The following is a 16,125-nucleotide window of genomic DNA, read 5'->3' on the forward strand; positions in this document are numbered from 1 at the left end:
CATCCTTGCTAGCATTTATTTCTTCTCTTTTTGATTCTAACCATTCTGACAGGTGTGAGGTGAATCTCATTGGAGTTCTGATTTCCCTGGTTATTAGTGATGTACAACATATTTTCATATGTTTGTTGGCCATCTGAATGTCATGTGAAAAATGTCTATTCAAGTCCTCTGCCCATTTTGGAACAGATTTTATTATTTTGGTGTTGTATAAGTTCTTTATACATTTTGGATATTAACCCCTTACCAGATATATCATTTGTGAATATCTTTTCCCATTCAGTCGGTTGCCTTTTTGATTTGTTGTTTCCTTTGCTTTGTTTTTAGTTTGGTGTAATCTCCATAGTTTAATTTTGCTTCTGTTTCTCTTGCCAGAGGAGACATGTCTAGAAAAATGTTTCTGCAGCCAATGTCAAAGAAATTACTGCCTATGTTTTCTTCTAGGTGTTTTATGTTTTCAGGTCTCCCATTTAGGTCTTTAATCCATCTTGAGTTTATTTTTGTGTGTGTATAAGAAAATAGTCCAGTTTCATTCTTTTGCATGTAGCTGTCCAGTTTTCCCAACATCCTTTGTTGAAAAGACTGCTTTTTCCCCATTGTTTATTATTACCTCCTTTCTCATAGATTAGTTGACCATATAAAGTGTGGGTTTATTCCTTTATTCTATTGATTTATGTGCCTATGTTTGTGCCACTATCATACAGTCTTGATTACTATAGCTTTATAGTGTATCTTGAAATCTGGGATTGTGATACCTTGAGCTTTGTTCCTCTTCTTCAAGATTGATTTTTCTATTCATGGTCTTCTGTGGTTCCATACAAATTTTAGGATTATTCTAGTTCTCTGAAAAGTACTATTGTTATTTTGATAGGATTGCATTGAATTCCTAGATTGTTTTGGGTAAAACAAACATTTATCAATATTAATTCTTCCAATTCATAAGCATGATATGTTTTTATTTGTGTCACCTTCAGTTTTTTTCATCAGCGTCTTACAGTATTCAGAGTACAGGTCTTTCACCTCCTTGGTTAAATTTATTCCTAGGTAAAGGGAATTGTTTTCCTAATATCTCTTTCTGCTATTTTGTTATTGTAGAGAAATTCAACAGGTTTCTGTATATTAATTTATTATCCTGTAACTTTCCTGAATTTACTTTTTACTTCTAATAGTTTTTTAGTAGAGTCTTTAGGGTTTCTATATATAGTATTATGTTATCTGCAAATAGTGAAAATTCTACTTTTCCCCTCCCGGTTTGGATGCCTTTTATTTCTTTTCCTTTCCTGATCGTTGTGGCTAGGACTTTCAGTACTATGTTGAATAAAAGTGGCAAGAGTGTGCATCTTTGTCTTCTTTATGATATTATGATAAAAGCTTTCAATTTCTCACCTTTGAGTATGATGTTAGCTGTGGGTTTGTCATATATGGCCTTTATTATGTTGAGGTATGTTTCCTTTAAACCCATATTGTTGGAAGTTTTCCTCATGAGCAGATGTTAAATTTCATCAAATGCTTTTTCTGCATCTATTGAAATATGATTTTTATCCTTTTGTTAATGTGGTATGTCAAGTTGATTTGGATATTGAGCCATCCTTGTATACCCAGAATAAATCCCACTTGATTGTGCTAAATGATCCTTACAATGTATTGTTACGTTCAGTTTGCTAATATTTTGTTGAGGATTTTTGCATATTTGTTGGTCAAGGATATTGGCCTATAGTTTTCTTTTTTTGTGCTATCTATGTGTTGTTTTGGTATCAGGGTAATTCTGGCTTCATGGTGTATGTTTTGAAGCTTTCATTCATCATCTATTGTTTTGGAATATTTTGAAGAGAATGGATATTAAGTCTTCTAAAGTGTTTGGTAAAATTCACCTGTGAACCTATTTGGTTGTAGACTTTTGTTTGTTGGGTTTTTGATTACCGATTTCATTTCATTTCTACTTATTAATATTTAAGATTTCTTTTTCCTCCAAATTCCATTTTGGAAGATTGTATGTTTCCAGAAATTTATCTATTTCATCTAAAATTTCCAATTTTGGCATATAATTTTTGATAGTAGTCTCTTATGGTCCCTTTTATTTCAGTGGTGTCAGTTGTTGCTTCTCTTATTTTCCAATTTTACTTGGGTCTTCTCTCTTTTTTTCTTGATGAGTCACACTAAATCTTTATTGATATATCATTTATCTTTTCAAAGAACCAGGCTCTTGGTTTCATTGTTCTTTCTGTTTTTTGTTTTGTTTTGTTTTGTTTTTAGTCTCGATTTATTTCTGGTCTGATCTTTATTATTTCCTTCCTTCTACTAACTTTGGGTTTTTTTTTTCTTTTTTTAGTTCTTTTAGTCATAAGGTTACATGTTTGAGGGTTTTTTTTGTTTCTTGAATTAGATCTGTATTGCCACATATTTCCCTCTTAGAACTGTTTTCGCTTCACCCGAGACTTTGGACCATTGTGTTTTAACTTTCACATGTTCCTGTGTATTTTTTTTTTTATTTCTTCATTGATTTATTGGTTATTTGCATATTGTTTAACCTCCACATGTCTGTGTTTTTTCCAGTTTTTTCTTGGGATCAATTCCTAGTTTCATACCCTTGTGGTTGGAAAAAAATGCTTGATTTGCTTTCAATTCTCTTAAATTTATTGAGATTGGTTTTGTGGCTTAGCAAGTCATCTGTCCTGGAGAATGTTTCATGTGCTCTTAAAGAGAATGTGTATTCTACAATTTTTAGATGGAATGTTCTGTATGTATCTATTAAGTCCATCTGGTCTAAAGTGTCATTTAAAGCCACTGTTTCCTTATTGATTTTTCTCCCTAGATGATCTTTCCATTGATGTCTACTCGTAAGGTGTTAAAGTCCCCTATTATTGTATTACTGTTAATTTCTTCCTTGATGTCTGTTGCTTTGTATATTTAGGTGATCCAGTATTGGGTACATGGATATTTACAATTGTAATAGGCTATTGATTTGATCCTTTTATCATTATTAATGCCTTACTTTGTCTCTTGTCATAGTCTGTTTTAAAGTCTTTTTTCTGAGTATTGCTACCCTGCTTTTTTTGTTTCCATTTGCATGGAATATCTTTTTCCATCCCTTCAGTTTGTATGTATCTTTAGGTCTGAAGTGAGTGTCTTTAAGCAGCACATTCATGGGTCTTGGGTCTTTTATCCATTCTGCCAGCCTATATCTTTTAATTGGAGCATTTGGTCCATTTACATTTAAAGTAATTATTGATATGTATAGACTTATTGCCATTTTGTTAATTGTTCTCTGGTTTGTTTTTTTAATTTCTCCTTTGTTCTTTTTCTCTCACTCTTCTTGTGATTGATAACTTTCTTTGGTGTTACACTTGGCTTTCTCTTTATTTTTTGTGTATCTAGTATAGTTTTGGTTTGCAGTTACCTTCAGGTGCATATATAACCTTCTAGGTATACAGCATTCTATATTAAGTTGATGGTCATTTAAGTTTGAACACATGCTAAAGGTACTTCATTTTTACTACCTCCTCCACATTTTATGTATGTGTTTTCATACTTCACATATTTTCTAAGTCCCCTTACATAATATTTTAGATATAATTGCTTTTAACTACTTTTGTCCTTTAACCTTCTTACTAGTTTTATAAGTGATTGATCTACTTTTCCTTTATATTGGTGATGAACTCTATGACTTTTTTTGTCTGGGGAAATCTAGCCTTTAATTCTGAGTCATAACCTTGCCTGGTACAGTAATCTTGGTTGTAGATTTTTTTTCCTTTCAGCACTTTAAATATATCCTGCCACTTTCTTCTAGCCTGTAAAGTTTCTGCTTAAAATCAGCTGATAACCTTAAAGGATATTTCCCTTGTTTATAATTAATTGTTTCTCTCTTGCTCCTTTTAAGAGCCTCTCTTTATCTTTAATTTTTGTCTTAATTATTATGTATCTTGGTGTAGAGCTCCTTTGGTTCATCTTGTTTGGAATTCCTTGTGTTTTCAGAACCTGGGTGTCCATTTCCTTTCCCGTTAGGAAAGTTCTAAACTATTATTTCTTAAAATAAGTTTTCTGCCTCTTTCTCTCTGTTCTGGGAATGCTATAATGTGAATATTTGTTCACTTGATGTTCAAAAGATCCTTAATATAGTCTCATTTTTTAAATGTTTTCTTTTTGTTGTTCAGCTTGGGTGTTTTCCATTACTCTTTCTTCCAGATTGCTGATCCATTCTTATGCATACTCCAATGCATTATTTTTTCCCTCTAGTGTATTTTTTAATTTCGGTTATTGTAATCTTCAACTCTGATTGGTTCTTTTTTATATTTTCTGTCTTATTATTGAAGTTCTTACTGAGTTTATCCACTCCTCTACATTCTGGCGAGGATCTTTGTGACCATTACTTTGAACTTTTTCCAGATAGATTATCTCCATTTCATTCTGTTCTTTTTCTGAGGTTTGTCTTGTTCTTTCATTTGGAGCATATTCCTCTGTCTTCTCATTTTGTTTGACTTTGTGTTTGTTTCTATGAATTATGTGAAACAGCTACTTAAATGTGAAGTAATGATCTTGTGCATGGTCATCTCTTGTGTAGACTGTGTATGCCTGGTGACTTTGGCTAACTGGACCTCTGCCTGTCATGGGCTGGAGGTCCCAGGGCATTACAAGTGGGGGCCACAGCTGCCGTGGGCCCAGGACAGGAAAGTCCCAGGGCTCTAGGCACAGAATGTGCCTTGGCATAACAGCTGAAGCTTGAGTGGGTATGGCTTAGGGTAGTCCTGTGACTCTTTAAATAAAGGGAGCCCTGGCAGGACAGCTGAAACTAAAGTAGGTACAAGTTTTGGGGAGTCCAAGGACTCTCCACCCAAAAGGTGCCTGACAGGGTTTCTGATGCTTATGTGGGTATAAGCTGGGTAGTACTGGAGAGCTCCATGCAGGTAGTGCCCTGGCAGCATGAGTTGGAGCTTCCTAGGGTGCTTTCTTTAGGGGACACCCTGGGGAGTGGCTGGAGCCACACTGGGTGCAGTCCAGGGGTTCTCAGTGTGCTCCACACAGGGGCACCCTGGTTAATAGTCTGGAGCTGAAATGGGTGTGGGCAAAAAGCTCCTGGTATGTTTTACCCCAAGGGTTCCCTGACAAGTTGTCTGGAGCCAAAGTTCCATGGGCCTGCACCATTCTGGAGTGCTTTGGATCACTGTCATCTTTTTTTTTTTTTTTTAAGATTTTATTTATTTGACAGAGATAGCACAAGCAGAGGGAGAAAGAGGGAGAAGCAGGCTCCCTGCCGAGCAAGGAGCCTGATGTGGGACTCGATCCCAGGACCCTGGGATCATGACCCAGGCCGAAGGCAGCCACTTAACCGACTGAGCCACCCAGGCGTCCCTGGGTCTCTGTCATCTTAACAAGACAGCTGAAGCTGCAGTGAGCACTGACTAGGGGTGTACAGGTTTATGCGACCCTGCAGCAGGCTTGGAGGGATGGGTGAGGTTACTGGGGGCTAGTTAATTTAATAGGGGGGATAGGCCAGCTCTAGGGTAGGCCAGACCCTGTTCTTCTCCATGCTTTCAAAGTGGAAGGGGAGTATAAATGGTAGTCCTTCCATCCCAGAGAAAGTTTCAGCAACCCCCTAGCCATTTGGTAGAATTCTAGGAATTTATGTTCTAGTTGCTGTTTTAAACCGTGTTTTGCTCCTGGGCATCCACGATTGGTATGACCTAGTGGCCTGGGGCTCACCAACAGGCCAGCTATGGTGCCAGGACCCTGCTTCTGTTTGCAGTATCAATGTGGCGGCGGAGGGGACGTAAGCAGTGGGGCTCACCATGCCCTTTGACCCAGAGAGAGTTCCAATAGCTCCATAGCCATGTGGATTCTAGGGCTAGTTCTTTTATATTCTAGTTGTCCTGGAAAACCATGGTTTTTTCCCAGTGCCCCAGGGCAGACAAATCTGCTCAAAGTCCCTCAGTACTATCCCTCCCAACTGCAGTTAGCAGTGCTAGGCATGGGGATTCCCTTTGCTACCTTGTCTCCTTCTCCCTTGCTGTTCTCTAGGTGGTCTTTTGTTGTGCAGAAGCTATTCAGCCCTCAGTTTTAATTCCAGAGGAATTGCTCTATAAACAGGCACATTTGGTATGTCCATGGGGGGTGGTGAGTTCAGGGTCTTCTTGTGTCACTGTCTTGGATCCTTCCCCTCAGCCCTCATGAATTCATGACCTCCCAAGGCCCCACCTTAAAATACTATCCCTTTGGGGATTAGGTTTTAACATAGGCATTTTGGAGGACATTAATATTCAGTCTCTAGCAGAATCCAAAGCTAGTTTATGATACAGGATACTGAAAGCCCTAGAGGGGTCCTCACTCTGAGAGAAATGGCTGGCAACCTAATCTTAATGCAGATCCAGGTGTTTTTATGAGATTAGAAATAGCAGAACATGTTTCTGAATGAGGATGTACCTGCAGGTACTGAACCCTGTGAGACAAGAAACAGGCCAACAAGGCCATCACTGTACAGTACATTAGTGTTCCTTGTATCAGAGTGCCATTGTTCAATAGTAGCCATTGAATAGCAATATGGCAGTAACCCTGAACTGATAGGATTTTATAGTTCTCTACCTGGTGTTTAGAAGAATAAATTGGGGGCACCTGGGTGGCTCAGTTGGTTAAGCGACTGCCTTCGGCTCAGGTCATGATCCCGGAGTCCCGGGATCGAGTCCCACATTGGGCTCCCGGCTCAGCGCAGAGCCTGCTTCTCCCTCTGACCCCCCCCCTCTGTCTCTCATTAATAAATAAATAAAAATCTTTAGAAGAATAAATTGGTATCTTTTTTCCAACTGAGCCCCAGCATTATTTAGTAGGGTTCAAGAGAGTTTTCCAAGTAGAAGCCTAGAGTAATTTGATGGTTAATTGAAAAAACAAGAGTTGCCTATACATAAAGTGTGTAATACTACTTGTATATGGATATTCAAATACATTATTGAATATAGTCTTTTGACATTTTTATTTTATTAATTGGCAGATGCCATGTGGGAGTTTGGGAAATTAATAGAAAAGAATTTTTCTTCCAAAAATTCATTGTACTAAGAAGAATGTCTTAGACATTCTATGAGCTTTCCCCCTTGTTCCTACTCTTCAAAAGTCTTCAACATTAAAAAATTCTGCATACAACACAGTGGCTTCAGGAATATTCAGAGGTTCCTAGCTTTCCCTCCTCTGGATTTAGTGCTATGTGCTTAGTACATAATAGCCCTCACATCTCTGAAATTCATGATCCTGCAGTGTGGGGACAGGGTGGTTCACCCATTGAATAGTTGAGGAAGAGTGGATGGGAGGTATCTGGGAGTCACTAATATATGGATCTGGTTCAGCCATCCTGAGATCCTAGTGGAAATCAGTTTCACATAGAAACATTTTGCTATGTCATTATTAGTTTCTTTTATATTATCAGTTTTCTAATTCAGATATGGAATTGGTTAAAATGGGTTTTGTGGGGAGGCTGTTTCCCATAATAACCTGGCATATTTGCTAACAACAAAGAGACAAGTAAATGTTAATTATAAACTATTCACATGGGCAGTCTGCTTGTACACACTTTTTGTTTTCCCTTAGGGCTATCAAAGTGCTTCTTAAATATGTTTTGATTGATTACTTTTTGGTTCACCTAGTTTTACAAAATATCTCAGGCTGTGTGTAAATGTTTCTTGTGGATGGTCAAGTTTTACAAACTAAAGAACTGACTCCATTTTATTTTGTTTTTTAATTCTGATGGCCATGATTTATCAACTAGATTGAATAGACTTATCAGATTCATGAATTTATGCAAAAAATTACTTTTCTTAACAGAAACAGCTGGTGTCAATGATGCGGATGGCTCAAATTTTATTTGGAAAACAGCAGTTGGTATAAAAACTCTTCTGCTTACATTTAAAATACCCCATACAGACACATGCCATGGAGAGCATGGCAAGACTGAAATTTTCCAATATGGCACTTCCACTCTAGCTTGGCCTGGAACCCTGCAGGAGGCAGGAACACTGCAAGAGCCATTATTCTTGGATTGCACCTGGCACGGCTGGATTCTTTTCTCCGTTAAATGTACCTATGATTTATCCATTTGTATGTGGACCTTCTGATTTTTAAATGAATAAGATTATTCTGTTCATTTTTAATGAAGAATAGAAGAAAATGGGGGCAAATCTGAAAGTTGGGTTAGTCTTCACGAAGAGTATTTTTAAAGATAATTTTTGTTGTAGCTAAAAATTTTTCTTCCTAAGTTTTGTGGGAAATTTCATCCTTAGACTGAGAAATTCCCTGACTAGAATAAGAGCTTAAGGCATATTGCCTCCTGGATCCCTTATGGATCTCTCCAAGGAAGAGAATAATGGTAAGGCAGTTGCAACAATTGTTGTAGACTATTTTTCTAAATAAAGTTTGATAAAGATCAGAGAGGTTAAGTAACTTTCCCATAATCACAAAGGTAATGTGTTAAATAAAGAATTTGAACCCAGTCTCTGGCTCCAAAGCTGCTGCCTTTAAGCATGCCCTTAACCTATTGGATTATGCCACAGGTTGCCTCCAAAATGTCCCTTCTCTAGCTTAAATTTAATTCTTCTCAGCCTTGACTAAGATATAGAAAATGAGGTACTGCTATCCTCCTTTGCCTACTTTTTCCCATGCTATTTGGCTCCATATTCTAAATCACCCACCAGTGCTTGCTTCAGACCTTACTAAATTTCAAGAAGAAACTCAGCAAAAATTAAAGCTGAACCATGGGTTAAGAACCTGATGTGGGAGAGGGAAAATGATGGAATATCAGGATCCTGAGTTCTGCTCATCCCACAGACACACTGAAGAAATGGCTACATGTACAGCAACTAATTCTGAAAACCATCTGAAGACTGGTACAATAGATCTTCTACAGCTAATCACAAAGAGGCCACATTAAAAAGGGAAGGGGGGTAGAAACACTGTTGGGAAACAAATCCTTAGTGTGAATACACAAACAGGAGAGACATGACAAGCACAGAGGAGAAAGGGGATCATACCTCACACTTGGCACCCCCCCCCCAGCCCTGGGAATGCATACAGGGAACAGGAGCCCTCGTAATGTCTTGCTTCAAAAGTCAGTGCAGCTTAACTCAGTGAGAGCTATAGGAAATGGAGAGTGCACCCTGAAAGAACCAGCACACTAAATAACTCAGCCTGAGACATAGCATAGAAGAAACACTTTAAATGCACCTAGGGTATACATGAAGGAGATTAATAATTTTATTATGGGTGCTAGAGGGGCAGGGACCTTCAGGAGATTTCTCTAGAAATAAAAGTGCTGGTGGGTGCCATTTCTCTTCTCCTCCAGCTAAATAGATAGATGCTTGTAGAGCCAGCACTAACCCTCTCCAACTGCCTCACCCTAAAGTTTTCCTGCAAACATTTTACAAACCCCTGTAGGTGCCCCTCCAAAGTGACTCCCACCATGGAAATTGGGAAAGCTAAGTCCACACATCAGCACACCTGCAGTTCCTATGCAGGGACTGTCAGCTGGCTGCACAGAGAACAAATCCTGCCCTTTGGTGTACCCACAGCTATAATAATAGCTCATTGTAGTCAGCAGGCCTAAAGGCCAGCCCTACCCACCACAGCAATCATGGCTTAACCACAAAAGGAGGATACATGTAGCCCACACAGGAGATACCCCTGGAGCATCTGGTTCTGGTGAGCAGGGGGAAATGCACTAGAGGACAATTTCTATAAGACCAATAATTTCAAGATCAGTAGATGTAGTTGACCTACCTAACACATAGAATACATATAAAGAAATGAAGAGACAGGAATATGACCCAAATCAAACAAAATCATACAAAAAAAAAACTTAAATGAGATAAGCAATATGCCTGATAAAGAGTTCAAAGTAATGGTAAAAATGTCTCATCAGACTTGAGAGAAGAGTGGGTGAACTCTGTAAGGACTTCCGAAAAGATTAAAAATTTAAAAAGAATCAGAGCTGAATACCTGAAATGAAAAATACACTAGAGGGTATCAACAGCCAATTAGAAGATGCAGAAGAATGGATCAGTGATCTGGAATCTGCGGAATGGAAAGTGACCAAGCTGAACAGCAAAAAGAAAAAAATAATAATAAAATAAGTTCAGGGACCCCTACAGTATTATCAAGCATAATAACATTCACATTATAGGGATGCCAGAAGGAAAAGAGACAGAGGGGGCAGAAAATTTAGTTGAAGGTATAACAGCTAGAAATTTCACTAATCTGGGGAAGGAAATAGACATACTTATCCAGGATTCACCACCAGCCCCAAACAAGATGAACACAAGGAGATCCACACCAAGACACATAAAAATTAAAATGGCAAAGTATTGATAGAGAATTTTTATTTTTTTTATTTATTTTATTTTTTTTTAAAGATTTTATTTATTTATTCATGAGAGACAGAGGAGGAGAGAGAGAGAGAGAGAAGCAGAGGGAGAAGCAGGCTCCCAAGGAGCAGGGAGCCTGATGTGGGACTCGATCCCAGGACCCTGGGATCATGACCTGAGCCGAAGGCAGACGCTTAACCATCTGAGCCACCCAGGCGCCCGATAGAGAATTTTTAAAGCACCAAAAGAAAACCGTTACATACATGGAAAACCCCATAGTAAATCAGCTGATATCCCAGCAGAAACATTGCAGGCCAAAAGGAAGTGGCATGATATAAAGTACTTAAAAAAACCTACAACCAAGCTTACCAAGGTTATCATTTAGAATAGATGGAGAAACACTTTCCCAGACACACAACAATTAAAGGAGTTCATCACCATTAAACCAGCTTAACATTTCACAGGAAATGTTAAGGTGATTTAAGTGGAAAGTAAAGCCAATAGCTAGAAGAAAATTACATAAGGAAAAAAAGTTACACATAAAAACAAACATAGTCAAAGTAGTAAGTAAAAGATAAAGCCAGTAGAGATGTTAAAACACAGTAAAATCAATTATATGTACAATAATTAGTCAAGGGATACGTAAAATATAAAGATGTAAAATGTGACATATACATAAAATGTGGAGGGGGGTAAAACCTTAGTGCTTTTAGAATGTATTGGAACTTAAGTGACTCTCAGCTAAATATAGACTGCTATACACACAGGATGTTATGAATGAACCCAGTAGTAACAACAAATCAAAAAAACTTATGTACACACAAAAAAGAGAAATGAATCCAAAAATAATACTAAAGAAAGCTATCAAACTGCTAGAGGAAAAAGAAGAACTACAAAAAGAACGAGAAAACAAAGTGGCCAAGTATGTACCTATCAATAATTACTTTAAATACAAATGGACTAAGTGCTCCAATCAAAAGACATAGGCTAACTAGATGGATTTTTTAAATTTTCTTATGTTATGTTAATCACCATACATTACATCATTAGTTTTTGAGGTAGCATTCCATGATTCATTGCATATAACACACAATGCTCCATTCAATACATGCCCTCGTTAATACCCATCACCAGGCTAACCCATCCACCCACCCCTCTCCCCTCTAGAACCCTCAGTTTGTTTCTGAGTCCATAGTCTCTACTAAATGGACTTTTTAAAGACCCATCTATATGCTACTGTAAAAGACTCACTTCAGACCTAAAAAGTAAAGGGAAGAAAAAATATATGATGCAAACATAGAAGAATTGCTACTGCATTTTTTTTTTTTATCAAATTAGACTTCAAAAACTATAGGAAAAAACAAAGGAGGATACAGCAATGTCCTTCAAGGATCAATCCAATTAGAGGATATAACAATTGTAAATATCTATGCACCCAATAAAGGAAGACTTAAATATATAAGGCAAGTATTAACAGAAAATGTCCCCTATTATTGTATTACTGTCAGTTTGTCACTTTAACACCCCACTTCAATGGATATATCAGGCAGAAAATCAATAAGAAAACTGGCTTTGAATGACACATTGGACCAGATGGACCTAATAGATATGTACAGAGCATTCCATCCAAAAACAGAATACATATTTTCATGTGCACATGGATATTCTCCAGGATAGATCACATGTTAAAACACAAAACAATTCTCACTAAATATAAGATTAAAATCATATTGAGCAACTTTTCTGAAAACACTATGAAACCAGAAATCACAAGAAAAAATCTGGAAAACAAAAATACACTGAGACTAACATATTACTAAACAACAGATAGGTCAACAAGAAATAAAGGAAATTTTAAACAGAGACAAATTAAAATGAAATAACAATGGTCCAAATGTTTGAATACAGCAAAAGTAATTCTAAGGATGCTTATAACATTACAGTAGGCCTACCTAAAAAATGAGAAAAAAATCTCAACCTAACACCCTAAAGAGATTTTTTAAAAAGTGAGCAAAACCCAAAACAAGTAGAAGGAAGGAAGGAAATAATAAAGACCAGAGCAGAGATAAATGAAATTGAGACAAAAATTATATATATATATATCAATAAAACCAAGAACTGGTTCTTTGAAAAGATAAAACTGAAAAACCTTTAGTCAGACTCATCAAGAAAGAGGACAAAAATAGAGTTAGAAGTGAAGGAGAAGAAATAACAACCAATACCACAGAAATTACTATAAAAATTTAGATGCCAACAAATTGAACAATGTAGAAGAAATGGATAAATTCCTAGAAATATACAATCTTCTAAAACTGAATCAGGAAGAAATAGAAAACTTGAATAGACTACTTGTAATGAATTTGAATCAGTAATCAAAAAACTCCCAACAAACAAAAGTCTGGGGCAGATGGGTTCACAGGTGAATTTTATAAAACATTTAAAGAGGAGTGAATACCTATTCTTCTCAAATTATTCCAAAAAGCAGAAAAGGAAGGAAAACTTCCAAATTCATTCTATGTGGCTTTAGTACCCTGATACCAAAACCAGACAAAAATACTACAGAGAAAACTACAGGCCAATATCTCTGATTAACACACATGCAGAAATCCTCAACAAAATATGAGCAAACTGATTTCAACAATACATTAAAGCAATTCTTCATCACTATCAAATGGGATTTATTCCAGAGATGCAAAGATGGTTCAATATTCACAAAATCAATGTGCTATATCACATTAACAAGAGAAAGGATAAAACCCATGTGATCATCTCAATAGATGAACAAAAAGCATTTGACAAACTAAAATATCCATTCATGATAAAAACTCAACAAGATGGGTTTAGAGGAAATATACCTCACATAATAAAGGCCATGTATGACAAACTCAGAACTAACACACCTACTAAACAGTGAAAAACAGGGCTTTTCCTCTAGATCAAGAACGAGAGAGTAATGTCCACTGTGACTGCTTTTATTCAACATAGCACTGAAATTCCTAACTGTAACAATCCTGCAAGCACAAGAAATAAAAGGAATCCAAATTGGTAAGGAAGAAGTAAACTGTCATAATTTCCAGATGACACAATATTATATGAATATTATATAGGACTAAGGACTCCACAAAAAAAATCTTAGAATAAATTCCGTATAGTTTCAGAATGCAAAATTAATATATAGAAATAGATTGCATTTCCTACTGGATATTTACCCCAAAGATACAAGTGTAGTGATCTGAAGGGTACATGCACCCCAATGTTTATAGCAGCAATGTCCACAATAGCCAAACTATGGAAAGAGCCAAGATGTCCATCAACAGATGAATGAATAAAGATGTGAAAGATGTGGTATATATATATACAATGGAATATTATGGAACCATCAAAAGGGATGAAATATTGCCATTTGCAACGATGTGGATGGAACTGGAGGGTATTATGCTGAGCGAAATAAGTCAATCAGAGAAAGACACGTATTATATGATCATATGATCTCACTGTTATGAGGAATTCTTAATCTCAGGAAACAAACTGAGGGTTGCTGGAGTGGTGGGGGGTGGGAGGGATGGGGTGACTGGGTGATAGACACTGGGAAGTGCTATGGTGAGCACTGTGAATTGTGTAAGACTGATGAATCACAGACCTGTACCTCTGAAACAAATAATACATTATATGTTAAAAAAAAAAAAAGAAGATGAAGATGATGATAGTAGGAAGGGAAAAATGAAGGGGGAGAAATCAGAGGGGGAGATGAACCATGAGAGACTATAGACTCTGAGAAACAAACTGAGGGTTCTAGAGGGGAGGGGGTGGAGTGATGGTTTAGCCTGGTGATGGGTATTAAAGAGGTCACATATTGAATGGAGCACTGGGTGTTATATGCAAACAATGAATCATGGAACACTACATCAAAAAATCAATCAACCAACCAACCAACCAATCAATCAATAGAAAGGTAAAACAAACAAAAAGAAATAGGTTGCATTTCTACACAATAAAAATGAATTCAAAGAAAAAGAAATTTGGAACATACCATATATAATTGCACCAAAAAGAGTAAAATACCTTGAAATAAATTTAATCAAGGAAGTAAAAGATCTACATTCTGAAAACCAATGAAAGAAATAGAGGACACAGACAAATGGAAAAGTATACCATGCTCATGGATTGGAAGATTTGATGTCATTAAAATGTTCATAATATCCATAGCAATCCCTGTGAAAATACCACAGCATTTTTTCACTAGAAAAAATACTAAAATTTGTATGGAACTAAAAAAGATCTTGAATAGCCAAAACAATCTTGAGAAAGAAGAAAGAACAAAGCCTGGGTTAATACAATCTCAGATTGCAGGGTATGCTACAAAGCTATAGTAATAAAAACAGTAAGGTGCTAGCATAGACACATAGATCAGTAAAACATGATAAAAAGCTGAGAGATAAACTCTCAACTTCATGGTCCACTGATCTACAACAAAGAAGGCAAGAATATACAATGGGACAGAAGTCATTTCAAAAATGATGATAACTTCATCAAGATAAAAAGCTTCTGCATGGCAAGGGAAATAGTCAACAAAACTAAAAGGCAACCTATATGGAATGGGAGAAGATATGTGCAAATGACATTAGAGATAAAGGTATCCAAGATCTATAAAGAACTTATCAAACTCAACACCCAAAAAGCAAAAAATCCAAGTCAAGAAATGGGCAGAAGACATGAATGGACACTTCTCTAAAGAACACATACAGATGGCCAACAGACACATGAAAAAATGTTTCATATCACGTCATCAGGGAAATAGAAATCAAAACCACAATGAAATATCACCTTACACCAGTCAGAGTGGCTAAAATTAAAAGGCAGGGAACAACAAGTGGTTTTTGTTTGTTTGTTTGTTTGTTATTATTATGTTCAGTTAGCCACTGTATAGTACATCATTAGTTTTTGATGTACTGTTCAGTGATTCATTAGTTACGTATAACACCCAGTGCATATCACAACACGTGCCCTCCTTAATATCCATCACCCTGTTACCCCTACCCCCCTTCTGAAGGGGCAAAGTATTGATAAAGAGAATACTAGGGAACAACAAATGTTGGTGAGGATGTGGAGAAAGGGGAACCCTCTTATGCTGTTGGTGGGAATGCAAACAGCCACTCTGGAAAAAAAAGATTCTTAAATACAGCAAAGAAACTAGTGGTTGCCAGAGGAGAAGTGAATGGGGTGACTGGTGAAATAAAATGGATTTAGAGGTACAAACTTCCAGTTATAAAAACACAGAGATGAAAAGTACAACATAATACAGTCAATATTGTAATAACTTGGATCATAGATGGTAACATCATGGTGAGCATTGAGTAATATAGAATTGTTGAATCAATATGTTGTACACCTGAAATATAAATCTGTATGTTCATTATATTTCAATTTGAAGAAATACAAAGTGCTGAAAGGAGAAAATCCACAACCAAGAATCATCTACCTGCCAAAGTAATCCATTCAGAATTGAAAAAGATACAGGAGCTCATCACCACTAAGCAAGGTTTACCAAAAAAAAAAAAAAAAAAATGTTAAAAGGAATGCTTTAAGTAGAAAGAATAGGGCATAACCAGAAAGAAGAAAATTATGAAAGAAAAATTTCACTGTTAAAAACAAACATATAGAAAAGGTAGTAGACTAATTGCTATAAAGCCAGTATGGAAATTAAAAATCAAATACATCTATAATAATTAGTCAAGGATACATAAAATAAAGAGATATGAAATAGGACGTTTTATGTTTATACATAAAATATAGAGGA

This window comes from Callorhinus ursinus, unplaced genomic scaffold (genome assembly GCF_003265705.2).
Source record: "Callorhinus ursinus isolate GAN/ISIS: 27379988/994484 unplaced genomic scaffold, GSC_fseal_2.0 scaffold2, whole genome shotgun sequence".
Lineage (NCBI taxonomy): Eukaryota > Metazoa > Chordata > Mammalia > Carnivora > Otariidae > Callorhinus > Callorhinus ursinus.